The sequence below is a fragment of the Hemitrygon akajei genome, chromosome 11, assembly GCF_048418815.1.
Source record: "Hemitrygon akajei chromosome 11, sHemAka1.3, whole genome shotgun sequence".
Lineage (NCBI taxonomy): Eukaryota > Metazoa > Chordata > Chondrichthyes > Myliobatiformes > Dasyatidae > Hemitrygon > Hemitrygon akajei.
The window spans coordinates 52,742,261-52,758,159 of NC_133134.1; positions in this window are offsets into that span (position 1 = coordinate 52,742,261).

Below are 15,899 nucleotides of genomic sequence, written 5' to 3' on the forward strand. Positions count from 1 at the left end.
CCTCTATCAGTCCAATCATACCTCAGTACTGACCCTCTATCAGTCCAATCATTCCTCACATCTGTCCCTCTATCAGTCCAAACATCCCTCATTACTGTCCCTCTATCAGTCCAATCATCCCCCAGTACTGTCCCTCTATCAGTCCAATTATCCCCCGGTACTGTCCCTCTATCAGACCAATCATCCCTCAATACTGTCCCTCTATCAGTCCAATCATACCTCAGTACTGTCCACCTATCAGTCCAACCATCCCTCAGTACTGTCCCTCTATCAGTCCAACCATCTTTCAGTACTGTCCCTCTATCAGTCCAATCATCCCTCAGTACTGTCCCTCTATCAGTCCAGCATCCCCCAGTACTGTCCCTCTATCAGTCGAACCATCTTTCAGTACTGTCCCTCTATCAGTCCAATCATCCTTCAGTACTGTCCCTCTATGTCCAGTCATCTTTCAGTACTGTCCCTCTCTCATTCCAACCATCCCTCAGTACCGTCTCTCTATCAGTCCAATCATTCCTCCGTACTGTCCCTCTATCAGTCCAATCATCCATCAGTAATGTCCCTCAATCAGTCCAATCATCCCCCAGTACTGTCCCTCTATCAGTCTAAACATCCATCAGTACTGTCCCTCTGTTAGTCCAATCATCCCTCAGTACTGTCCATCTGTCAGTCCAATCATAGCTCAGTACTAACCCTCTATCAGTCCAGTCATCCATCTGTACTGTCCCACTATCAGTCCAATTATTCCTCAGTACTGTCCCTCTATCAGTACAATCAGTCCTCAGTACTGTCCCTCTGTCTGTAGCATCATCCCTCAGTACTGTCCTTCTATCTGTCCAATCATCCTTCAGTACTGTCCCTCTGTCAGTCCGATCAGTCCTCAGTACTGTCCCTCTATCAGTCCAACCATCCCTCAGTACTGTCCCTCTATCAATCCAACCAGCCCTCAGTACTGTCCCACTATCAGTCCAATCATACCTGAGTACTGACCCTCTATCATTCCAATCATCCCTCAGTACTGTCCCTCTATCAGTCCATCCATCCGTCAGTACTGTCCCTCGGTCAGTACAATCATCCCTCAGTACTGACCCTTTATCAGTCCAATCATTCCTCACTACAGTCCCTCTATCAGTCCAATCATTCCTCACTACTGTACCACTATCAGTCCAATAATACCTCAGTACTGTCCCACTATCAGTCCAATCATACCTCAGTACTGACCCTCTATCCGTCCAATCGTTACTCACTGCTGTCCCTCTATCAGTCCAATCATCCGTCAGTACTGACCCTCTATCAGTCCAATCATACCTCAGTACTGACCCTCTATCAGTCCAATCATTCCTCACATCTGTCCCTCTATCAGTCCAATCATACCTCAGTACTGTCCCTCTATCAGTCCAATCATCCCTCAGTACTGTCCCTCTATCAGTCCAATCATACCTCAGTACTGACCCTCTATCAGTCCAATCATTCCTAACTACTGTCCGTCTATCAGTCCAATCATCCCTCAGTACTGTCCCTCATTCAGTCCAGTCATTCTTCAGTACTGTCCCTCTATCAGTCCAATCATTCCTCACTACTGTCCCTCTATCAGTCCAATCATCCCTCAGTACTGTCACTCTATCAGTCCAATCATATCTCAGTACTGACCCTCTATCAGTCCAATCATCCCTCAGTACTGTCCCTCTATCAGTCCAATCATCCCTCAGTACTCTCCCTCTATCAGTCCAAACATCCCTCAGTACTGTCCCTCTATCAGTCCAATCATCCCCCAGTACTGTCCCTCTATCAGTCCAATTATCCATCAGTGCTGTCCCTCTATCAGTCCAATCATCCCCCAGTACTGTCCCTCTATCAGTCCAATCATCCCCCAGTACTGTCCCTCTATCAGACCAACCATCACTCAGTACTGTCCCTCTATCAGTCCAATCATCCATCAGTACTGTCCCTCTATCAGTCCAATCATCCCTTAGTACTGTCCCTCTTTCATTCCAACCATCCCTCAGTACTGTCCCTCTATCATCCCAACCATACCTCAGTACTGTCCCTCTATCAGTCCAACCATCCCTCAGTACTGTCCCTCTATCAATCCAACCAGCCCTCAATACTGTCCCACTATCAGTCCAATCATACCTGAGTACTGACCCTCTATCATTCCAATCATCCCTCAGTACTGTCCCTCTATCAGTCCATCCATCCGTCAGTACTGTCCCTCGGTCAGTACAATCATCCCTCAGTACTGACCCTCTATCCGTCCAATCATTCCTCACTAATGTCCCTCTATCAGTCCAATCATCCGTCAGTACTGTCCCTCTATCAGTCCAATCATACCTCAGTACTGACCCTGTATCAGTCCAATCATTCCTCACATCTGTCCCTCTATCAGTCCAATCATACCTCAGTACTGTCCCTCTATCAGTCCAATCATCCCTCAGTACTGTCCCTCTATCAGTCCAATCATACCTCAGTACTGACCCTCTTTCAGTCCAATCATTCCTAACTACTGTCCGTCTATTAGTCCAATCATCCCTCAGTACTGTCCCTCATTCAGTCCAGTCATTCTTCAGTACTGTCCCTCTATCAGTCCAATCATTCCTCACTACTGTCCCTCTATCAGTCCAATCATACATCAGTACTGACCCTCTATCAGTCCAATCATTCCTCACATCTGTCCCTCTATCAGTCCAATCATACCTCAGTACTGTCCCTCTATCAGTCCAATCATACCTCAGTACTGACCCTCTATCAGTCCAATCATTCCTAACTACTTTCCGTCTATCAGTCCAATCATCCCTCAGTACTGTCCCTCATTCAGTCCAGTCATTCTTCAGTACTGTCCCTCTATCAGTCCAATCATTCCTCACTACTGACCCTCTATCAGTCCAATCATCCCTCAGTACTGTCCCTCATTCAGTCCAGTCATTCTTCAGTACTGTCCCTCTATCAGTCCAATCATTCCTCACTACTGTCCCTCTATCAGTCCAATCATCCCTCAGTACTGTCACTCTATCAGTCCAATCATATCTCAGTACTGACCCTCTATCAGTCCAATCATCCCTCAGTACTGTCCCTCTATCAGTCCAATCATCCCTCAGTACTCTCCCTCTATCAGTCCAAACATCCCTCAGTACTGTCCCTCTATCAGTCCAATCATCCCCCAGTACTGTCCCTCTATCAGACCAACCATCACTCAGTACTGTCCCTCTATCAGTCCAATCATCCATCAGTACTGTCCCTCTATCAGTCCAATCATCCCTTAGTACTGTCCCTCTTTCATTCCAACCATCCCTCAGTACTGTCCCTCTATCATCCCAACCATACCTCAGTACTGTCCCTCTATCAGTCCAACCATCCCTCAGTACTGTCCCTCTATCAATCCAACCAGCCCTCAATACTGTCCCACTATCAGTCCAATCATACCTGAGTACTGACCCTCTATCATTCCAATCATCCCTCAGTACTGTCCCTCTATCAGTCCATCCATCCGTCAGTACTGTCCCTCGGTCAGTACAATCATCCCTCAGTACTGACCCTCTATCCGTCCAATCATTCCTCACTAATGTCCCTCTATCAGTCCAATCATCCGTCAGTACTGTCCCTCTATCAGTCCAATCATACCTCAGTACTGACCCTGTATCAGTCCAATCATTCCTCACATCTGTCCCTCTATCAGTCCAATCATACCTCAGTACTGTCCCTCTATCAGTCCAATCATCCCTCAGTACTGTCCCTCTATCAGTCCAATCATACCTCAGTACTGACCCTCTTTCAGTCCAATCATTCCTAACTACTGTCCGTCTATTAGTCCAATCATCCCTCAGTACTGTCCCTCATTCAGTCCAGTCATTCTTCAGTACTGTCCCTCTATCAGTCCAATCATTCCTCACTACTGTCCCTCTATCAGTCCAATCATACATCAGTACTGACCCTCTATCAGTCCAATCATTCCTCACATCTGTCCCTCTATCAGTCCAATCATACCTCAGTACTGTCCCTCTATCAGTCCAATCATACCTCAGTACTGACCCTCTATCAGTCCAATCATTCCTAACTACTTTCCGTCTATCAGTCCAATCATCCCTCAGTACTGTCCCTCATTCAGTCCAGTCATTCTTCAGTACTGTCCCTCTATCAGTCCAATCATTCCTCACTACTGACCCTCTATCAGTCCAATCATCCCTCAGTACTGTCCCTCATTCAGTCCAGTCATTCTTCAGTACTGTCCCTCTATCAGTCCAATCATTCCTCACTACTGTCCCTCTATCAGTCCAATCATCCCTCAGTACTGTCACTCTATCAGTCCAATCATATCTCAGTACTGACCCTCTATCAGTCCAATCATCCCTCAGTACTGTCCCTCTATCAGTCCAATCATCCCTCAGTACTCTCCCTCTATCAGTCCAAACATCCCTCAGTACTGTCCCTCTATCAGTCCAATCATCCCCCAGTACTGTCCCTCTATCAGTCCAATTATCCATCAGTGCTGTCCCTCTATCAGTCCAATCATCCCCCAGTACTGTCCCTCTATCAGTCCAATCATCCCCCAGTACTGTCCCTCTATCAGACCAACCATCACTCAGTACTGTCCCTCTATCAGTCCAATCATCCATCAGTACTGTCCCTCTATCAGTCCAATCATCCCTTAGTACTGTCCCTCTTTCATTCCAACCATCCCTCAGTACTGTCCCTCTATCATCCCAACCATACCTCAGTACTGTCCCTCTATCAGTCCAACCATCCCTCAGTACTGTCCCTCTATCAATCCAACCAGCCCTCAATACTGTCCCACTATCAGTCCAATCATACCTGAGTACTGACCCTCTATCATTCCAATCATCCCTCAGTACTGTCCCTCTATCAGTCCATCCATCCGTCAGTACTGTCCCTCGGTCAGTACAATCATCCCTCAGTACTGACCCTCTATCCGTCCAATCATTCCTCACTACTGTCCCTCTATCAGTCCAATCATCCGTCAGTACTGTCCCTCTATCAGTCCAATCATACCTCAGTACTGACCCTCTATCAGTCCAATCATTCCTCACATCTGTCCCTCTATCAGTCCAAACATCCCTCATTACTGTCCCTCTATCAGTCCAATCATCCCCCAGTACTGTCCCTCTATCAGTCCAATTATCCCCCGGTACTGTCCCTCTATCAGACCAATCATCCCTCAATACTGTCCCTCTATCAGTCCAATCATACCTCAGTACTGTCCACCTATCAGTCCAACCATCCCTCAGTACTGTCCCTCTATCAGTCCAACCATCTTTCAGTACTGTCCCTCTATCAGTCCAATCATCCCTCAGTACTGTCCCTCTATCAGTCCAGCATCCCCCAGTACTGTCCCTCTATCAGTCGAACCATCTTTCAGTACTGTCCCTCTATCAGTCCAATCATCCTTCAGTACTGTCCCTCTATGTCCAGTCATCTTTCAGTACTGTCCCTCTCTCATTCCAACCATCCCTCAGTACCGTCTCTCTATCAGTCCAATCATTCCTCCGTACTGTCCCTCTATCAGTCCAATCATCCATCAGTAATGTCCCTCAATCAGTCCAATCATCCCCCAGTACTGTCCCTCTATCAGTCTAAACATCCATCAGTACTGTCCCTCTGTTAGTCCAATCATCCCTCAGTACTGTCCATCTGTCAGTCCAATCATAGCTCAGTACTAACCCTCTATCAGTCCAGTCATCCATCTGTACTGTCCCACTATCAGTCCAATTATTCCTCAGTACTGTCCCTCTATCAGTACAATCAGTCCTCAGTACTGTCCCTCTGTCTGTAGCATCATCCCTCAGTACTGTCCTTCTATCTGTCCAATCATCCTTCAGTACTGTCCCTCTGTCAGTCCGATCAGTCCTCAGTACTGTCCCTCTATCAGTCCAACCATCCCTCAGTACTGTCCCTCTATCAATCCAACCAGCCCTCAGTACTGTCCCACTATCAGTCCAATCATACCTGAGTACTGACCCTCTATCATTCCAATCATCCCTCAGTACTGTCCCTCTATCAGTCCATCCATCCGTCAGTACTGTCCCTCGGTCAGTACAATCATCCCTCAGTACTGACCCTTTATCAGTCCAATCATTCCTCACTACAGTCCCTCTATCAGTCCAATCATTCCTCACTACTGTACCACTATCAGTCCAATAATACCTCAGTACTGTCCCACTATCAGTCCAATCATACCTCAGTACTGACCCTCTATCCGTCCAATCGTTACTCACTGCTGTCCCTCTATCAGTCCAATCATCCGTCAGTACTGACCCTCTATCAGTCCAATCATACCTCAGTACTGACCCTCTATCAGTCCAATCATTCCTCACATCTGTCCCTCTATCAGTCCAATCATACCTCAGTACTGTCCCTCTATCAGTCCAATCATCCCTCAGTACTGTCCCTCTATCAGTCCAATCATACCTCAGTACTGACCCTCTATCAGTCCAATCATTCCTAACTACTGTCCGTCTATCAGTCCAATCATCCCTCAGTACTGTCCCTCATTCAGTCCAGTCATTCTTCAGTACTGTCCCTCTATCAGTCCAATCATTCCTCACTACTGTCCCTCTATCAGTCCAATCATCCCTCAGTACTGTCACTCTATCAGTCCAATCATATCTCAGTACTGACCCTCTATCAGTCCAATCATCCCTCAGTACTGTCCCTCATTCAGTCCAGTCATTCTTCAGTACTGTCCCTCTATCAGTCCAATCATTCCTCACTACTGTCCCTCTATCAGTCCAATCATCCCTCAGTACTGTCACTCTATCAGTCCAATCATATCTCAGTACTGACCCTCTATCAGTCCAATCATCCCTCAGTACTGTCCCTCTATCAGTCCAATCATCCCTCAGTACTCTCCCTCTATCAGTCCAAACATCCCTCAGTACTGTCCCTCTATCAGTCCAATCATCCCCCAGTACTGTCCCTCTATCAGTCCAATTATCCATCAGTGCTGTCCCTCTATCAGTCCAATCATCCCCCAGTACTGTCCCTCTATCAGTCCAATCATCCCCCAGTACTGTCCCTCTATCAGACCAACCATCACTCAGTACTGTCCCTCTATCAGTCCAATCATCCATCAGTACTGTCCCTCTATCAGTCCAATCATCCCTTAGTACTGTCCCTCTTTCATTCCAACCATCCCTCAGTACTGTCCCTCTATCATCCCAACCATACCTCAGTACTGTCCCTCTATCAGTCCAACCATCCCTCAGTACTGTCCCTCTATCAATCCAACCAGCCCTCAATACTGTCCCACTATCAGTCCAATCATACCTGAGTACTGACCCTCTATCATTCCAATCATCCCTCAGTACTGTCCCTCTATCAGTCCATCCATCCGTCAGTACTGTCCCTCGGTCAGTACAATCATCCCTCAGTACTGACCCTCTATCCGTCCAATCATTCCTCACTAATGTCCCTCTATCAGTCCAATCATCCATCAGTACTGTCCCTCTATCAGTCCAATCATACCTCAGTACTGACCCTGTATCAGTCCAATCATTCCTCACATCTGTCCCTCTATCAGTCCAATCATACCTCAGTACTGTCCCTCTATCAGTCCAATCATCCCTCAGTACTGTCCCTCTATCAGTCCAATCATACCTCAGTACTGACCCTCTTTCAGTCCAATCATTCCTAACTACTGTCCGTCTATTAGTCCAATCATCCCTCAGTACTGTCCCTCATTCAGTCCAGTCATTCTTCAGTACTGTCCCTCTATCAGTCCAATCATTCCTCACTACTGTCCCTCTATCAGTCCAATCATACATCAGTACTGACCCTCTATCAGTCCAATCATTCCTCACATCTGTCCCTCTATCAGTCCAATCATACCTCAGTACTGTCCCTCTATCAGTCCAATCATACCTCAGTACTGACCCTCTATCAGTCCAATCATTCCTAACTACTTTCCGTCTATCAGTCCAATCATCCCTCAGTACTGTCCCTCATTCAGTCCAGTCATTCTTCAGTACTGTCCCTCTATCAGTCCAATCATTCCTCACTACTGACCCTCTATCAGTCCAATCATCCCTCAGTACTGTCCCTCATTCAGTCCAGTCATTCTTCAGTACTGTCCCTCTATCAGTCCAATCATTCCTCACTACTGTCCCTCTATCAGTCCAATCATCCCTCAGTACTGTCACTCTATCAGTCCAATCATATCTCAGTACTGACCCTCTATCAGTCCAATCATCCCTCAGTACTGTCCCTCTATCAGTCCAATCATCCCTCAGTACTCTCCCTCTATCAGTCCAAACATCCCTCAGTACTGTCCCTCTATCAGTCCAATCATCCCCCAGTACTGTCCCTCTATCAGTCCAATTATCCATCAGTGCTGTCCCTCTATCAGTCCAATCATCCCCCAGTACTGTCCCTCTATCAGTCCAATCATCCCCCAGTACTGTCCCTCTATCAGACCAACCATCACTCAGTACTGTCCCTCTATCAGTCCAATCATCCATCAGTACTGTCCCTCTATCAGTCCAATCATCCCTTAGTACTGTCCCTCTTTCATTCCAACCATCCCTCAGTACTGTCCCTCTATCATCCCAACCATACCTCAGTACTGTCCCTCTATCAGTCCAACCATCCCTCAGTACTGTCCCTCTATCAATCCAACCAGCCCTCAATACTGTCCCACTATCAGTCCAATCATACCTGAGTACTGACCCTCTATCATTCCAATCATCCCTCAGTACTGTCCCTCTATCAGTCCATCCATCCGTCAGTACTGTCCCTCGGTCAGTACAATCATCCCTCAGTACTGACCCTCTATCCGTCCAATCATTCCTCACTAATGTCCCTCTATCAGTCCAATCATCCGTCAGTACTGTCCCTCTATCAGTCCAATCATACCTCAGTACTGACCCTGTATCAGTCCAATCATTCCTCACATCTGTCCCTCTATCAGTCCAATCATACCTCAGTACTGTCCCTCTATCAGTCCAATCATCCCTCAGTACTGTCCCTCTATCAGTCCAATCATACCTCAGTACTGACCCTCTTTCAGTCCAATCATTCCTAACTACTGTCCGTCTATTAGTCCAATCATCCCTCAGTACTGTCCCTCATTCAGTCCAGTCATTCTTCAGTACTGTCCCTCTATCAGTCCAATCATTCCTCACTACTGTCCCTCTATCAGTCCAATCATACATCAGTACTGACCCTCTATCAGTCCAATCATTCCTCACATCTGTCCCTCTATCAGTCCAATCATACCTCAGTACTGTCCCTCTATCAGTCCAATCATACCTCAGTACTGACCCTCTATCAGTCCAATCATTCCTAACTACTTTCCGTCTATCAGTCCAATCATCCCTCAGTACTGTCCCTCATTCAGTCCAGTCATTCTTCAGTACTGTCCCTCTATCAGTCCAATCATTCCTCACTACTGACCCTCTATCAGTCCAATCATCCCTCAGTACTGTCACTCTATCAGTCCAATCATATCTCAGTACTGACCCTCTATCAGTCCAATCATCCCTCAGTACTGTCCCTCTGTCAGTCCAATCATCCCTCAGTACTGTCCCTCTATCAGTCCAATTATCCATCAGTGCTGTCCCTCTATCAGTCCAATCATCCCCCAGTACTGTCCCTCTATCAGTCCAATCATCCCCCAGTACAGTCCCTCTATCAGACCAACCATCACTCAGTACTGTCCCTCTATCAGTCCAATCATCTATCAGTACTGTCCCTCTATCAGTCCAATCATCCCGTAGTACTGTCCCTCTTTCATTCCAACCAACCCTCAGTACTGTCCCTCTATGAGTCCAATCATCCCCCAGTAATGTCACTCTATCAGTCCAATCATCCTTTTGTACTGTCCCTTTGACAGTCCAATCATTTCTCTGTACTGACCCTCTATCAGTCCAATCATCCCCCAGTACTGTCCCTCTATCAGTCCAATCATTCGTCAGCACTGTTCCTCTATCAGTACAATCATCCCTCAGTACTGTTCCTCTATCAGTCAAATCATCCGTCAGTACTGTCCCTATGTTAGTCCAATCATCCCTCAGTACTGTCCCTCTATCAGTCCAACCAACTTTCAGTACTTTCCCTCTATCAGTCCAATCATCCATCTGTACTGTCCCTCTATCAGTCCAATCATCCTTCAGTACTGTCCCTCTATCAATACAATCATCCCTCAGTACTGTCCCTGTATCAGTCCAACCAGTCCTCAGTACTGTCCCTCTATCAGTCCAATCATTCCTCACTACTGTCCCTCTATCAGTCCAATCATACATCAGTACTGACCCTCTATCAGTCCAATCATTCCTCACATCTGTCCCTCTATCAGTCCAATCATACCTCAGTACTGTCCCTCTATCAGTCCAATCATACCTCAGTACTGACCCTCTATCAGTCCAATCATTCCTAACTACTTTCCGTCTATCAGTCCAATCATCCCTCAGTACTGTCCCTCATTCAGTCCAGTCATTCTTCAGTACTGTCCCTCTATAAGTCCAATCATTCCTCACTACTGACCCTCTATCAGTCCAATCATCCCTCAGTACTGTCACTCTATCAGTCCAATCATATCTCAGTACTGACCCTCTATCAGTCCAATCATCCCTCAGTACTGTCCCTCTGTCAGTCCAATCATCCCTCAGTACTGTCCCTCTATCAGTCCAATTATCCATCAGTGCTGTCCCTCTATCAGTCCAATCATCCCCCAGTACTGTCCCTCTATCAGTCCAATCATCCCCCAGTACAGTCCCTCTATCAGACCAACCATCACTCAGTACTGTCCCTCTATCAGTCCAATCATCTATCAGTACTGTCCCTCTATCAGTCCAATCATCCCGTAGTACTGTCCCTCTTTCATTCCAACCAACCCTCAGTACTGTCCCTCTATGAGTCCAATCATCCCCCAGTAATGTCACTCTATCAGTCCAATCATCCTTTTGTACTGTCCCTTTGACAGTCCAATCATTTCTCTGTACTGACCCTCTATCAGTCCAATCATCCCCCAGTACTGTCCCTCTATCAGTCCAATCATTCGTCAGCACTGTTCCTCTATCAGTACAATCATCCCTCAGTACTGTTCCTCTATCAGTCAAATCATCCGTCAGTACTGTCCCTATGTTAGTCCAATCATCCCTCAGTACTGTCCATCTGTCAGTCCAATCATCCATCAGTACTTTCCCTCTATCAGTCCAATCATCCATCTGTACTGTCCCACTATCAGTCCAATTTTTCCTCAGTACTGTCCCTCTATCAGTACAATCAGTCCTCAGTACTGTCCCTCTGTCTGTACAATCATCCCTCAGTACTGTCCCTCTATCTGTCCAATCATCCTTCAGTACTGTCCCTCTGTCAGTCCAATCAGTCCTCAAGACTGTCCCTCTATCTGTCCAATCGTCCCTCAGTACTGTCCCTCTATCAGTCCAACCAACTTTCAGTACTGTCGCTCTATCAGCCCAATCATCCCTCAGTTCTGTCCCTCTATCAGTCCAATCATCCTTCAGTACTGTCCCTCTATCAATACAATCATCCCTCAGTACTGTCCCTGTATCAGTCCAACCAGTCCTCAGTACTGTCCCTCTGTCAGTCCAATCATCCCTTAGTACTGTCCCTCTATCATTCCAATTATCCCTCAGTACTGACCCTCTATCAGTCCAATCATCCCTCAGTACTGTCCCCCTGTCAGTCCAATCAGTCCTCAAGACTGTCCCTCTATCAGTCAAACCATCCCTCAGTACTGTCCCTCTATCAATCCAACCAGCCCTCAGTACTGTCCCACTATCAGTCCAATCATACCTGAGTACTGACCCTCTATCATTCCAATCATCCCTCAGTACTGTCCCTCTATCAGTCCATCCATCCGTCAGTACTGTCCCTCGGTCAGTACAATCATCCCTCAGTACTGACCCTTTATCAGCCCAATCATTCCTCACTACAGTCCCTCTATCAGTCCAATCATTCCTCACTACTGTACCACTATCAGTCCAATCATCCCTCAGTACTGTCCCACTATCAGTCCAATCATACCTCAGTACTGACCCTCTATCCGTCCAATCATTCCTCACTACTGTCCCTCTATCAGTCCAATCATCCGTCAGTACTGTCCCTCTATCAGTCCAATCATACCTCAGTACTGACCCTCTATCAGTCCAATCATTCCTCACATCTGTCCCTCTATCAGTCCAAACATCCCTCATTACTGTCCCTCTATCAGTCCAATCATCCCCCAGTACTGTCCCTCTATCAGTCCAATTATCCCCCGGTACTGTCCCTCTATCAGACCAATCATCCCTCAGTACTGTCCCTCTATCAGTCCAATCATACCTCAGTACTGTCCACCTATCAGTCCAACCATCCCTCAGTACTGTCCCTCTATCAGTCCAACCATCTTTCAGTACTGTCCCTCTATCAGTCCAATCATCCCTCAGTACTGTCCCTCTATCAGTCCAGCATCCCCCAGTACTGTCCCTCTATCAGTCGAACCATCTTTCAGTACTGTCCCTCTATCAGTCCAATCATCCTTCAGTACTGTCCCTCTATGTCCAGTCATCTTTCAGTACTGTCCCTCTCTCATTCCAACCATCCCTCAGTACCGTCTCTCTATCAGTCCAATCATTCCTCCGTACTGTCCCTCTATCAGTCCAATCATCCATCAGTAATGTCCCTCAATCAGTCCAATCATCCCCCAGTTCTGTCCCTCTATCAGTCTAAACATCCATCAGTACTGTCCCTCTGTTAGTCCAATCATCCCTCAGTACTGTCCATCTGTCAGTCCAATCATAGCTCAGTACTATCCCTCTATCAGTCCAGTCATCCATCTGTACTGTCCCACTATCAGTCCAATTATTCCTCAGTACTGTCCCTCTATCAGTACAATCAGTCCTCAGTACTGTCCCTCTGTCTGTACCATCATCCCTCAGTACTGTCCTTCTATCTGTCCAATCATCCTTCAGTACTGTCCCTCTGTCAGTCCGATCAGTCCTCAGTACTGTCCCTCTATCAGTCCAACCATCCCTCAGTACTGTCCCTCTATCAATCCAACCAGCCCTCAGTACTGTCCCACTATCAGTCCAATCATACCTGAGTACTGACCCTCTATCATTCCAATCATCCCTCAGTACTGTCCCTCTATCAGTCCATCCATCCGTCAGTACTGTCCCTCGGTCAGTACAATCATCCCTCAGTACTGACCCTTTATCAGTCCAATCATTCCTCACTACAGTCCCTCTATCAGTCCAATCATTCCTCACTACTGTACCACTATCAGTCCAATAATACCTCAGTACTGTCCCACTATCAGTCCAATCATACCTCAGTACTGACCCTCTATCCGTCCAATCGTTACTCACTACTGTCCCTCTATCAGTCCAATCATCCGTCAGTACTGACCCTCTATCAGTCCAATCATACCTCAGTACTGACCCTCTATCAGTCCAATCATTCCTCACATCTGTCCCTCTATCAGTCCAATCATACCTCAGTACTGTCCCTCTATCAGTCCAATCATCCCTCAGTACTGTCCCTCTATCAGTCCAATCATACCTCAGTACTGACCCTCTATCAGTCCAATCATTCCTAACTACTGTCCGTCTATCAGTCCAATCATCCCTCAGTACTGTCCCTCATTCAGTCCAGTCATTCTTCAGTACTGTCCCTCTATCAGTCCAATCATTCCTCACTACTGTCCCTCTATCAGTCCAATCATCCCTCAGTACTGTCACTCTATCAGTCCAATCATATCTCAGTACTGACCCTCTATCAGTCCAATCATCCCTCAGTACTGTCCCTCTATCAGTCCAATCATCCCTCAGTACTCTCCCTCTATCAGTCCAAACATCCCTCAGTACTGTCCCTCTATCAGTCCAATCATCCCCCAGTACTGTCCCTCTATCAGTCCAATTATCCATCAGTGCTGTCCCTCTATCAGTCCAATCATCCCCCAGTACTGTCCCTCTATCAGTCCAATCATCCCCCAGTACTGTCCCTCTATCAGACCAACCATCACTCAGTACTGTCCCTCTATCAGTCCAATCATCCATCAGTACTGTCCCTCTATCAGTCCAATCATCCCTTAGTACTGTCCCTCTTTCATTCCAACCATCCCTCAGTACTGTCCCTCTATCAGTCCAATCATACCTCAGTACTGTCCCTCTATCAGTCCAATCATCCCTCAGTACTGTCCCTCTAACAGTCCAATCATCCTTTAGTACTGTCCCTCTTTCATTCCAACCATCCCTCAGTACTGTCCCTCTATGAGTCCAATCATCCCCCAGTAATGTCACTCTATCAGTCCAATCATCCTTTTGTACTGTCCCGTTGACAGTCCAATCATTTCTCAGTACTGACCCTCTATCAGTCCAATCATCCCCCAGTACTGTCCCTCTATCAGTCCAATCATTCGTCAGCACTGCTCCTCTATCAGTACAATCATCCCTCAGTACTGTCCCTCTGTTAGTCCAATCATCCCTCAGTACTGTCCATCTGTCAGTCCAATCATCCATCAGTACTTTCCCTCTATCAGTCCAATCATCCATCTGTACTGTCCCACTATCAGTCCAATTTTTCCTCAGTACTGTCCCTCTATCAGGACAATCAGTCCTCAGTACTGTCCCTCTGTCTGTACAATCATCCCTCAGTACTGTCCCACTATCTGTCCAATCATCCTTCAGTACTGTCCCTCTGTCAGTCCAATCAGTCCTCAAGACTGTCCCTCTATCTGTCCAATCGTCCCTCAGTACTGTCCCTCTATCAGTCCAACCAACTTTCAGTACTGTCGCTCTATCAGCCCAATCATCCCTCAGTTCTGTCCCTCTATCAGTCCAATCATCCTTCAGTACTGTCCCTCTATCAATACAATCATCCCTCAGTACTGTCCCTGTATCAGTCCAACCAGTCCTCAGTACTGTCCCTCTGTCAGTCCACTCATCCCTTAGTACTGTCCCTCTATCATTCCAATTATCCCTCAGTACTGACCCTCTATCAGTCCAATCATCCCTCAGTACTGTCCCCCTGTCAGTCCAATCAGTCCTCAAGACTGTCCCTCTATCAGTCAAACCATCCCTCAGTACTGTCCCTCTATCAATCCAACCAGCCCTCAGTACTGTCCCACTATCAGTCCAATCATACCTGAGTACTGACCCTCTATCATTCCAATCATCCCTCAGTACTGTCCCTCTATCAGTCCATCCATCCGTCAGTACTGTCCCTCGGTCAGTACAATCATCCCTCAGTACTGACCCTTTATCAGCCCAATCATTCCTCACTACAGTCCCTCTATCAGTCCAATCATTCCTCACTACTGTACCACTATCAGTCCAATCATCCCTCAGTACTGTCCCACTATCAGTCCAATCATACCTCAGTACTGACCCTCTATCCGTCCAATCATTCCTCACTACTGTCCCTCTATCAGTCCAATCATCCGTCAGTACTGTCCCTCTATCAGTCCAATCATACCTCAGTACTGACCCTCTATCAGTCCAATCATTCCTCACATCTGTCCCTCTATCAGTCCAAACATCCCTCATTACTGTCCCTCTATCAGTCCAATCATCCCCCAGTACTGTCCCTCTATCAGTCCAATTATCCCCCGGTACTGTCCCTCTATCAGACCAATCATCCCTCAGTACTGTCCCTCTATCAGTCCAATCATACCTCAGTACTGTCCACCTATCAGTCCAACCATCCCTCAGTACTGTCCCTCTATCAGTCCAACCATCTTTCAGTACTGTCCCTCTATCAGTCCAATCATCCCTCAGTACTGTCCCTCTATCAGTCCAGCATCCCCCAGTACTGTCCCTCTATCAGTCGAACCATCTTTCAGTACTGTCCCTCTATCAGTCCAATCATCCTTCAGTACTGTCCCTCTATGTCCAGTCATCTTTCAGTACTGTCCCTCTCTCATTCCAACCATCCCTCAGTACCGTCTCTCT